This window comes from Gobio gobio, assembly GCF_949357685.1.
Source record: "Gobio gobio genome assembly, chromosome: 8".
Taxonomy (NCBI): domain Eukaryota; kingdom Metazoa; phylum Chordata; class Actinopteri; order Cypriniformes; family Gobionidae; genus Gobio; species Gobio gobio.
This window is the reverse complement of record NC_137114.1, coordinates 57,116,671-57,129,061: the sequence shown is the minus strand read 5'-3', so window position 1 is coordinate 57,129,061 and position 12,391 is coordinate 57,116,671. Positions and strand designations below refer to the sequence as shown.

Here is a 12,391-nt window from a genome sequence, read left to right as displayed (position 1 = left end):
AGTCTCTCTGTTTATCCTGAGGTTTACTGCAGTCAGCCGGATCCGGGCCGGATCCAGATCAGATGGTGGACCTGCGCTAGACAAGACCAACACATGACCCTGAAGTGTCTGAGAGACCGTGATTAGGCTCCCCTGAAACTGCCTCATCGACACAGCATCCTCAATAAACCCGTCTCCGGCGTGATGACTCAGATCTTTCGAATATTCCTATTTAATATGACCTCTGACCTGACCACGACGGAGTCAAAATAACGTGCAAGTTCAGCCAATGCAGAAGAAATCGATTGCAACTTCAACACCATCGGACCAAACTATCAAGACTTTCTCCAGTGATCCTCAATAAACCCGTCTCCGGCGTGAGGACTCCGATCCTTCGAATATTCCGATCTATTATGACCTCTGACCTGTAAAGTTGCCAGAATAATAATCATACGCTGTTTGTTAATTGGCCAGAGGAAAACTTCTATAGAATATATATTATATCTATATAATATTCATCCTCCTATATAATTATTATGACTTTAATGATTCTTTCCAGTTATGATTTTGCTTATATCAAGAGGACCAGTGATTGTTTCTTCCTTTATATTTTCTAAAGTTTGTATTTGGTCTCTGAGCGGTGACGGCTTCCAGAGATGAAATATGGATTTGTCCTTCATTTTATTTTATTTCATTTTATATTTCCTTTTACTGAAACACTAAAGCATTGGCCTGTCTGTCCCCCTGGCTGAGAGAAAAGCACATGTTATCTGCATGTTTTGGTGAAGTGTTTTGTTGATAGTTTGTTAAGACTCTCCAACCTTGGGAGAGCTGTGATTCTAGGGAGCTTTTGTGTGTGTGCGTTGCATGATCTGACTAAATTACTGATCTAATTACTGATCTAAAGCCCACACTGTCACTGTATGATAATAGAAATGAACTGATAACATCACCGTTTTCTCCAGAGCGGCTGTACGGCTGAATAAAATTATGCTGCATTATTTTCCTGTTTAACACTGTAAAGCTGCTTTGAAACAATCTGCATTGTTAAAAGAGCTATATAAATAAAGTTGACTTAACTTGACTGATGCACTTTTATGACGGATGGATGCACTTTTATGATGGATGGATGCACTTTTATGATGATGGATGCACTTTTATGATGGATGGATGCACTTTTATGATGGACAGATGCACTTTTATGATGGATAGATGCACTATTATGATGGATAGATGCACTATTATGATGGATAGATGCACTTTTATGATGGACAGATGCACTATTATGATGGATAGATGCACTATTATGATGGATAGATGCACTATTATGATGGATAGATGCCGTTTTATGATGGATAGATGCACTTTTATGATGGATAAATGCACTATTATGATGGATAGATGCACTTTTATGATGGACAGATGCACTTTTATGATAGACAGATGCACTATTATGATGGACAGATGCACTTTTATGATGTACGGATGCACTATTATGATGGACAGATGCACTTTTATGATGGACAGATGCACTTTTATGACGGATGGATGCACTTTTATGATGGATAGATGCACTATTATGATGGATGGATGCACTATTATGATGGATAGATGCACTATTATGACGGATAGATGCACTATTATGATGGACGGATGCACTATTATGATGGACGGATGCACTATTATGACGGATAGATGCACTATTATGATGGACGGATGCACTAATATGATGGATGGATACACTATTATGATGGTCGGATGCACTATTATGATGGACGGATGCACTATTATGATGGACGGATGCACGATGATGATGGATGGATGCACTATTATGATGGACAGATGCACTATTATGATGGACGGATGCACTATTATGATGGACTGATGCACTATTATGATGGACGGATGCACTATTATGATGGACAGATGCACTATTATGATGGACGGATGCACTATTATGATGGACGGATGCACTATTATGATGGACAGATGCACTATTATGATGGACGGATGCACGATGATGATGGATGGATGCACTATTATGATGGACAGATGCACTATTATGATGGACGGATGCACTATTATGATGGACTGATGCACTATTATGATGGACGGATGCACGATGATGATGGATGGATGCACTATTATGATGGACGGATGCACTATTATGATGGACGGATGCACTATTATGATGGACTGATGCACTATTATGATGGACAGATGCACTATTATGATGGACAGATGCATTATTATGATGGACAGATGCACTATTATGATGGACAGATGCACTATTATGATGGACGGATGCACTATTATGATGGACAGATGCACTATTATGATGGACAGATGCACTATTATGATGGACAGATGCACTATTATGATGGATGGATGAACTATTATGATGGACAGATGCACTTTTATGATGGACGGATGCACTATTATGATGGACAGATGCACTATTATGATGGATGGATGCACTTTTATGATGGACAGATGCACTATTATGATGGACGGATGCACTATTATGATGGACGGATGCACTTTTATGATGGACGGATGCACTATTATGATGGACAGATGCACTATTATGATGGATGGATGCACTTTTATGATGGACAGATGCACTATTATGATGGACAGATGCACTTTTATGATGGACAGATGCACTATTATGATGGACAGATGCACTATTATGATGGACGGATGCACTATTATGATAGACAGATGCACTATTATGATGGACAGATGCACTATTATGATGGACAGATGCACTTTTATGATGGACAGATGCACTTTTATGATGGACAGATGCACTTTTATGACGAATGGATGCACTTTTATGAAGAATGGATGCACTTTTATGATGGACAGATGCACTTTTATGATGGATGGATGCACTTTTATGACGGATGGATGCACTTTTATGATGGACAGATGCACTATTATAATGGATAGATGCACTTTTATGATGGATGGATGCACTTTTATGATGGACAGATGCACTATTATGATGGATAGATGCACTTTTATGATGGATATATGCACTATGATGGATAGATGCACTTTTATGACGGATGGATGCACTTTTATGATGGACAGATGCACTATTATGATGGATAGATGCACTTTTATGATGGATGGATGCACTTTTATGATGGATGGATGCACTTTTATGATGGACAGATGCACTATTATGATGGACAGATGCACTATTATGATGGATAGATGCACTTTTATGATGGATAGATGCACTTTTATGATGGATGGATGCACTTTTATGATGGATGGATGCACTTTTATGATGGACAGATGCACTTTTATGATGGATAGATGCACTTTTATGACGGATGGATGCACTTTTATGATGGACAGATGCACTTTTATGATGATAGATGCACTTTTATGATGGACAGATGCACTTTTATGATGGATAGATGCACTTTTATGACGGATGGATGCACTTTTATGATGGACAGATGCACTATTATGATGGACGGATGCACTTTTATGATGGATGGATGCATATTTAAAGAGAAAGACACCGTCCTACCTCAACCAGTCTGAGAAGCAGATGATGTCAGACGAGGAGCGAGGAGAAGTAAACTCTGTGATTAAACTCGACGGTTTCGTCAGAAACAGGATGAAAAGAGCAAAGGCGCTGTGGTTAAAGTCTCACTAACACACACACAGTCGCACAAACACACACACAGTCGCACAAACACACACACAGTCGCACAAACACGAGGGGTGTGAAGTCCTGTCCCGCTCATCAACATGCAGAGGAACCCACTGCTGCCACGCCGCACACACACACACACACACACACACCGACCCGTTCAAGGGTTTGTATGGTTGCTAGGGTGCTCTAACTGGTTGCTAGGGTGAGGCTATGAAGTTTATACAGTCTCTCGTTTCACTGAAAGCTGATGTAATTCAGAATTTGAGGAACTGTTGACGGACATCGGCTGAGAGAAACTAGAGCCGCTTCATAACAAACATCAGATTAACATTCCAGCCACATCACAGGACGGGATAACACTTACACGCCCGAGAGTGTGTGTGTGTGTGTGTGTGTCACACAGATCTCCATTCTGTGAGTTAAAGGAACTGAAATGTCCCTCCGCACTTCCCTTTAGTTTAGTGCTGTGTCTCTTTAAGAACTCTATTAGTTTCCCCACAACGCCTGTGAAATCTCGTGGCTTAAGACCACATCCCTCAAACACACACACACACACACACACACACACACACACACACACACACACACACACACACACACACACACATACCTGCTAGTCTGGCTCACTCACACATGCTCCGGTGTTTCCTTCAAGCTCGACAAGTGCATCTGAACACACACACACACACACACAGGTTTTATGGGGACTCTCCACTACCATCACACTAAACTACAGGCACTTTTACATTTTCCGAAACTCATTGTGTGTTATTGATAATCAGACCCGTGACATCAGATCAATATTATCAGATGAACATCTGTAGCCCAACCAGAAGCCAAACTCTCCACTTCCTGAGGGACGACCAGAACCAACCAATAAACACACACACACAGCCCAAAACCACACCCCCATTACACACACACACACATCTAGATGATGTTCAGTAGTTGTTTCATGACTTTGTGTGTGTGTGTGTGTGTAGTGTGTGTGTGTGTGTGTGTGTGTGTATAGTTCATTTCGTTTTTATTCTCATTATTATTATGATGATCTACTAAATGTTAAGATGTTCTAAACTATTCTGTGTTGTTTTAATGCTTTGGCAATACAACATGAATAAAGCTTTCAGAACTACACTGACAGATAGACAGAAATGCAGAGAGAAAGTCAGACAAACAAACAAACAGTGACACAAACAAACAGTCAGACAGTCAGTCAGTCAGTGAGACAAACAGTCAGTCAGACAGACAGTAAGACAGACAGACAAACAGTCAGTGAGACAAACAGTAAGTCAGACAAACCGTCAGTCAGACAGACAGACAAACAGTCAGTGAGACAAACAGACAGACAAACAGTAAGTCAGACAGACAGACAAACAGTCAGTGAGACAAACAGTAAGTCAGACAGTCAGTCAGACAGACAGACAGACAGTCAGTCAGTCAGACAGACAGACAAACAGTCAGTGAGACAAACAGTCAGTCAGACAGACAGACAAACAGTCAGTGAGACAAACAGTAAGTCAGACAGACAGTGAGACAGACAGTCAGACAAACAGTCAGACAGTCAGACAAACAGTCAGTCAGACAGACAGTCAGTCAGTGAGACAAACAGTAAGTCAGACAGACAGTCAGTCAGTCAGACAGACAGACAGACAGTCAGTGAGACAAACAGTAAGTCAGACAGACAGACAGTCAGTCAGACAGACAGACAGACAGTCAGTCAGTCAGTGAGACAAACAGTCAGTCAGACAGACAGTCAGTCAGACAGACAGACAGTCAGTGAGACAAACAGTCAGTCAGACAGACAGTAAGACAGACAGACAAACAGTCAGTGAGACAAACAGTAAGTCAGACAAACAGTCAGTCAGACAGACAGACAGACAAACAGTCAGTGAGACAAACAGACAGACAAACAGTAAGTCAGACAGACAGACAAACAGTCAGTGAGACAAACAGTAAGTCAGTCAGACAGTCAGTCAGTCAGACAGACAGACAGACAGTCAGTCAGTCAGACAGACAGACAAACAGTCAGTGAGACAAACAGTAAGTCAGACAGACAGTAAGTCAGACAGACAGACAGTCAGAGAGACAGTGAGACAAACAGTCAGTGAGACAGACAGTGAGACAAACAGTCAGTCAGACAGACAGTAAGACAGACAGACAAACAGTCAGTGAGACAAACAGTAAGTCAGACAAACCGTCAGTCAGACAGACAGACAAACAGTCAGTGAGACAAACAGACAGACAAACAGTAAGTCAGACAGACAGACAAACAGTCAGTGAGACAAACAGTAAGTCAGACAGTCAGTCAGACAGACAGACAGACAGACAGACAGTCAGTCAGTCAGACAGACAGACAAACAGTCAGTGAGACAAACAGTCAGTCAGACAGACAGACAAACAGTCAGTGAGACAAACAGTAAGTCAGACAGACAGTGAGACAGACAGTCAGACAAACAGTCAGACAGACAGTCAGACAAACAGTCAGACAGTCAGACAAACAGTCAGTCAGACAGACAGTCAGTCAGTGAGACAAACAGTAAGTCAGACAGACAGTCAGTCAGTCAGACAGACAGACAGACAGTCAGTGAGACAAACAGTAAGTCAGACAGACAGACAGTCAGTCAGACAGACAGACAGACAGACAGTCAGTGAGACAAACAGTCAGTCAGACAGACAGTCAGTCAGACAGACAGACAGTCAGTGAGACAAACAGTCAGTCAGACAGACAGTAAGACAGACAGACAAACAGTCAGTGAGACAAACAGTAAGTCAGACAAACAGTCAGTCAGACAGACAGACAAACAGTCAGTGAGACAAACAGACAGACAAACAGTAAGTCAGACAGACAGACAAACAGTCAGTGAGACAAACAGTAAGTCAGTCAGACAGTCAGTCAGTCAGACAGACAGACAGACAGTCAGTCAGTCAGACAGACAGACAAACAGTCAGTGAGACAAACAGTAAGTCAGACAGACAGTAAGTCAGACAGACAGACAGTCAGAGAGACAGTGAGACAAACAGTCAGTGAGACAGACAGTGAGACAAACAGTCAGTCAGACAGACAGTGAGACAAACAGTCAGTCAGACAGACAGTGAGACAGACAGTGAGACAAACAGTAAGTCAGACAGACAGTGAGACAAACAGTCAGTCAGACAGACAGTGAGACAAACAGTCAGTCAGACAGTCAGTCAGACAGACAGTGAGACAAACAGTCAGTCAGACAGACAGTGAGACAAACAGTCGGTCAGACAGACAGTGAGACAGACAGTGAGACAAACAGTCAGTCAGACAGACAGTGAGACAGACAGTGAGACAAACAGTCAGTCAGACAGACAGTGAGACAAACAGTCAGTCAGACAGACAGTGAGACAAACAGTCAGTCAGACAGACAGTGAGACAAACAGTCGGTCAGACAGACAGTGAGACAGACAGTGAGACAAACAGTCAGTCAGACAGACAGTGAGACAGACAGTGAGACAAACAGTCAGTCAGACAGACAGTGAGACAAACAGTCAGTCAGACAGACAGTGAGACAGACAGTGAGACAAACAGTCAGTCAGACAGACAGTGAGACAAACAGTAAGTCAGACAGGCAGTCAGACAAACAAACAGACAGTGATACAAACAGTTAGTGAGACAAACAGTCAGTGAGACAAACAGTCAGTGAGACAAACAGTAAGTCAGACAGACAGTGAGACAGACAGACAGACAGTCAGTGAGACAAACAGTCAGTCAGACAGACAGACAGACAAACTGAGAGACAAACAGTCAGTGAGACAAACAGTAAGTCAGACAGACAGTCAGTCAGACAGACAGACAGAGAGTCAGTGAGACAAACAGTCAGTCAGTCAGACAGACAGACAAACAGTCAGTGAGACAAACAGTAAGTCAGACAGACAGTGAGACAAACAGTAAGTCAGACAGACAGTGAGACAAACAGTAAGTCAAACAGTCAGTGAGACAAACAGTAAGTCAGACAGACAGTGAGACAAACAGTAAGTCAGACAGACAGTGAGACAAACAGTAAGTCAGACAGACAGTGAGACAAACAGTAAGTCAGACAGACAGACAGACAGACAGACAAACAGTCAGTGAGACAAACAGACAGACAAACAGTAAGTCAGACAGACAGACAGACAGACAAACAGTCAGTGAGACAAACAGTAAGTCAGACAGACAGTGAGACAAACAGTAAGTCAGACAGACAGACAGACAGACAGTCAGTCAGACAGACAGACAAACAGAGAGACAGACAAACAAACAAGTAAGCAAAAAAAAAAAGCACGGAGAGACAGACAGAAGCACGGAGAGACAGACAGATAAGCGTGTAATGTGTGTGTCTATATATGATGATGTAATTAGACAATGTCAATAAAACACTATAATCTAAATCAGAGAATAATCCAGAATTCTGACTCACTGGACACGGATGTTTGAAAACCAGAGTGACTTCAGTCCCGCTGCAAACTCATATTCCGCCTTTAATGACCGTAGAAAAGTCCCGGATCCCGCCTGGAGACGGTAATCTCTAATATAACGGGCTTTACCGGCGAGAGTCCCGGAGAACCACACGCTGAGAACCGGCGGAGCGTTCCTTCAGTTCGGGGCGAATTCCGTTCAAATGACTGAACGCGCGCAGCAGTTGAACAAACTCTCTCTCTCTCTCTCTCTCTCTCTCTCTCTCTCTCTCTCTCTCTCTCTCTCTCTCTCTCTCTCTCTCTCTCTCTCTCTCTCTCTCTCACACACACACACACACACACACACACACACACACACACACACACACACACACTTACTGACGCGTCTCCGCCAGGACTCGGGCTTGTTTTCGCTCTGGATGTGGATGTTTTTCTCCGGACGGTTGTAAACTATAGTCCCGTGTGTTTCTCCACTGCGATCCGCTGAAACGGAGAAAAACTCTGCAAGAAACTTCTTCCGTAGGCGGCGCGTCACATGAGCGCGTGTGTGAAACCCGCAAGACGCGACTGATTTGACGCGACGCGCCACTCTGGGCGTCAAATACCGCCGCGGTTGCTGTGCGACACGGTCAAATTCCTCAGGGGGCGCGCGACACACAAACACCCCGCGTTCAATCTAGTTTGACACGTTTAATCACTTAAACATACAACATGGATTGTCTTTATTAAAACAATATTTTCAAATCCTCAAACCCTCACACTCGATGTGATTGGTCCATCCTGAGCAGCGCTGAGAAATATCATATTTATTTATTTACTTACTGAAAATCTTGTTTTAAGCTTATTTCAGTCCTTCATGAAAGCGGGATTTATTTTACAAGCGCTGTAGAAGTGACTGATGTTTATGGACCGTGTAGTTTTATCTGTTATTTTGTAGTTCTCTAGTGTTTATAACAGCGGCACGTGCTCGCTTTGGCCAGGAGGCGGCGCTAGAGGATCATAATAGAAAAAAATAGAAAATTCTATTCTATTTTTTCAAAATAGAAAATTGTGATGCTTCTGTCACTTCCTTCTGTATGATTCGTTTCACATAAAGACTAAGTGCTTTTATGAGGTCATTTTGTGTCCTGTTGGACAGGAGAGACACCTGGCACCTTTGGTTTGATGCTTGTTTTTCTTGAGATGCTTGAGTACGCTGTCATATTGGCCAAGCAAATCCACCAGGTTCAGAAAATGTCCTCTATTTGAACTTGACAAGTCTTCTTCATTTCCCCTAAAGGCTAAAGCTTGTTTTGCCAGATATAATGTGATGTCTATTAAACGGAACATAATCTCTCTGTTTTTCTGCCTCTCTCTTTCTTTGGCTGCTTCCATCTGAGAATCAGCTACTGCAAAAGCCCTCTGCGGTGCATCTTTTGTAAAGGCTTTCCACCTAATCATGCTTAGCATATGCAATTCACTGCTACGGTGCTCCTTGATCTTCACTTTGGCCTGCCTCCACAAGTTTATCCCTACAGACTTCCATCCTGTCCTGCTCTGAAATCTTTCCTCATTCATAAAATCCCTGCAGCTAAAGCAATGCATAGCATCATTCAGTGGAGAATATTCCAGCCAGGGGTCATCATTATACCATTGGGCTTGAAAAGAGCGCCCATCTGGATTTTTAGGGAACTTTACCATAGGACGGCAAGGCCCGACTGAACTGGGAAATGTGATGAAGGTCTGATCATATTTAAGATTGCTGCTTTGTACATGAGCTGGGGGATTAGCCAACCTCAGCAAAAAATCTAAATCTGTTGACTCTGCCCCACTCAATATCTTCCCTTGCTGATGCTCTCGTCTCCATCATCTCATCCTCTTGCTCATCTATCATTTCCCTATTTTGCCTGTCTGTCCTGATCTGGAGGCTTGTGACTGCTCCTCCTCATCTTAAATGGAATGTAATTATGAAACATCTTCTATTGCTGCTCATGCAGGCTCAGCTCAGGTGCCGGTCGCGTGCAGCGCTGCAGCCCCGAAAACAGAGTTTGCCCTTCTCTCATACTGATGTTCACTTTCGGACGGGTGCCCGAATATGGAAGTGAATGAGGCTTTGCGATTTTTATTTATTTTTTTATTATTGTTGATTTTTTTATCTAGGCCTACGTGAAAATCTGCATCTATTGTACGATTTTTTTTGTGTGTGTGTGTGTGTGTCGTCTGCACAGCTCTGTAAACTGAAAGCTTCCTTTAGAGGTGAATTATCTCATGATTGTATGATTGCATGACTGTGTGTTTTATATAAATTACTGAATTGAAAAAAAAGACAATAATAATTCCCAGAAGTATCTGATGGACCTGTTTATGGCTGTTATGACTCTGACATTTTGGGGCCTGAGGATGGAAAATATAATTTCTTCAGAGATTAGCTGTAACGGTTTCAAACTATAAGACGTGCGTTTTCTGAGAATGACCCAACGGACTCGTGTGTGTGTGTGTGTGTGTGTGTAGTCACATGACACAACACTTTCTTGTGGTTTTACTGTACAGTACTGTAGTGTCCACGTGGTGTTACAACAGCTCTCTAAAACAGGAAGTGACACACACACACACACACACACACACACACACACACACACACACACACACACACACAAAATACACATTTAAGGAAATATAACACAATTCATGGAGGATCCATATACAGTTTTGGTTATAATTGCGGGTCCCAGCGCTCCCCGGACTAGAGAGAGCTGAGACCCCCTGACTAGAGAGAGCTGGACCCCCTGACTAGAGAGAGCTGAGACCCCCTGACTAGAGAGAGCTGAGACCCCCTGACTAGAGAGAGCTGGGACCCCCTGACTAGAGAGAGCTGAGACCCCCTGACTAGAGAGAGCTGAGACCCCCTGACTAGAGAGAGCTGGGACCCCCTGACTAGAGAGAGCTGGACCCCCTGACTAGAGAGAGCTGAGACACCCTGACTAGAGAGAGCTGGGACCCCCTGACTAGAGAGAGCTGGACCCCCTGACTAGAGAGAGCTGAGACACCCTGACTAGAGATAGCTGGACCCCCTGACTAGAGAGAGCTGAGACCCCCTGACTAGAGAGAGCTGAGACACCCTGACTAGAGATGGCTGGACCCCCTGACTAGAGAGAGCTGAGACCCCCTGACTAGAGAGAGCTGAGACCCCCTGACTAGAGAGAGCTGGGACCCCCTGACTAGAGAGAGCTGAGACCCCCTGACTAGAGAGAGCTGAGACCCCCTGACTAGAGAGAGCTGATACCCCCAGACTAGAGAGAGCTGAGACCCCCTGACTAGAGAGAGCTGAGACCCCCTGACTAGAGAGAGCTGATACCCCCAGACTAGAGAGAGCTGAGACCCCCTGACTAGAGAGAGCTGAGACCCCCTGACTAGAGAGAGCTGAGACCCCCTGACTAGAGAGAGCTGAGACCCCCTGACTAGAGAGAGCTGTTACCCCCTGACTAGAGAGAGCTGAGACCCCCTGACTAGAGAGAGCTGAGACCCCCTGACTAGAGAGAGCTGGGACCCCCTGACTAGAGAGAGCTGAGACCCCCTGACTAGAGAGAGCTGAGACCCCCTGACTAGAGAGAGCTGGACCCCCTGACTAGAGAGAGCTGGGACCCCCTGACTAGAGAGAGCTGAGACCCCCTGACTAGAGAGAGCTGTTACCCCCTGACTAGAGAGAGCTGAGACCCCCTGACTAGAGAGAGCTGGACCCTCTGACTAGAGAGAGCTGAGACCCCCTGACTAGAGAGAGCTGAGACCCCCTGACTAGAGAGAGCTGGACCCCCTGACTAGAGAGAGCTGGGACCCCCTGACTAGAGAGAGCTGAGACCCCCTGACTAGAGAGAGCTGTTACCCCCTGACTAGAGAGAGCTGAGACCCCCTGACTAGAGAGAGCTGGACCCCCTGACTAGAGAGAGCTGAGACCCCCTGACTAGAGAGAGCTGAGACCCCCTGACTAGAGAGAGCTGAGACCCCCTGACTAGAGAGAGCTGTTACCCCCTGACTAGAGAGAGCTGAGACCCCCTGACTAGAGAGAGCTGAGACCCCCTGACTAGAGAGAGCTGGGACCCCCTGACTAGAGAGAGCTGAGACCCCCTGACTAGAGAGAGCTGAGACCCCCTGACTAGAGAGAGCTGGACCCCCTGACTAGAGAGAGCTGGGACCCCCTGACTAGAGAGAGCTGAGACCCCCTGACTAGAGAGAGCTGTTACCCCCTGACTAGAGAGAGCTGAGACCCCCTGACTAGAGAGAGCTGGACCCTCTGACTAGAGAGAGCTGGACCCCCTGACTAGAGAGAGCTGAGACCCC

The 12,391-nt window shown here is 44.7% G+C and overlaps 1 protein-coding gene across 6 annotated transcripts in view; it reads right to left on the bottom strand.

The window, feature by feature from the left end:
• arap1 (ArfGAP with RhoGAP domain, ankyrin repeat and PH domain 1) overlaps positions 1-8,586 on the bottom strand; it is a 92,014-nt gene extending 83,428 nt beyond the window's left edge. For 4 of the 6 annotated variants that reach the window (XR_013817038.1, XR_013817039.1, XM_079823434.1 and 1 more), the window contains exon 1: positions 8,456-8,586. The gene's annotated coding sequence lies outside the window, so the exon portion shown is untranslated. Of the gene's footprint in view, positions 1-3,529; positions 3,613-8,079; positions 8,248-8,455 lie in introns of those variants that run through there. The other 2 variants (XM_079823436.1, XM_079823437.1) reach the window with 2 other exon arrangements.
• Positions 8,587-12,391: the final 3,805 nt, after the last annotated feature.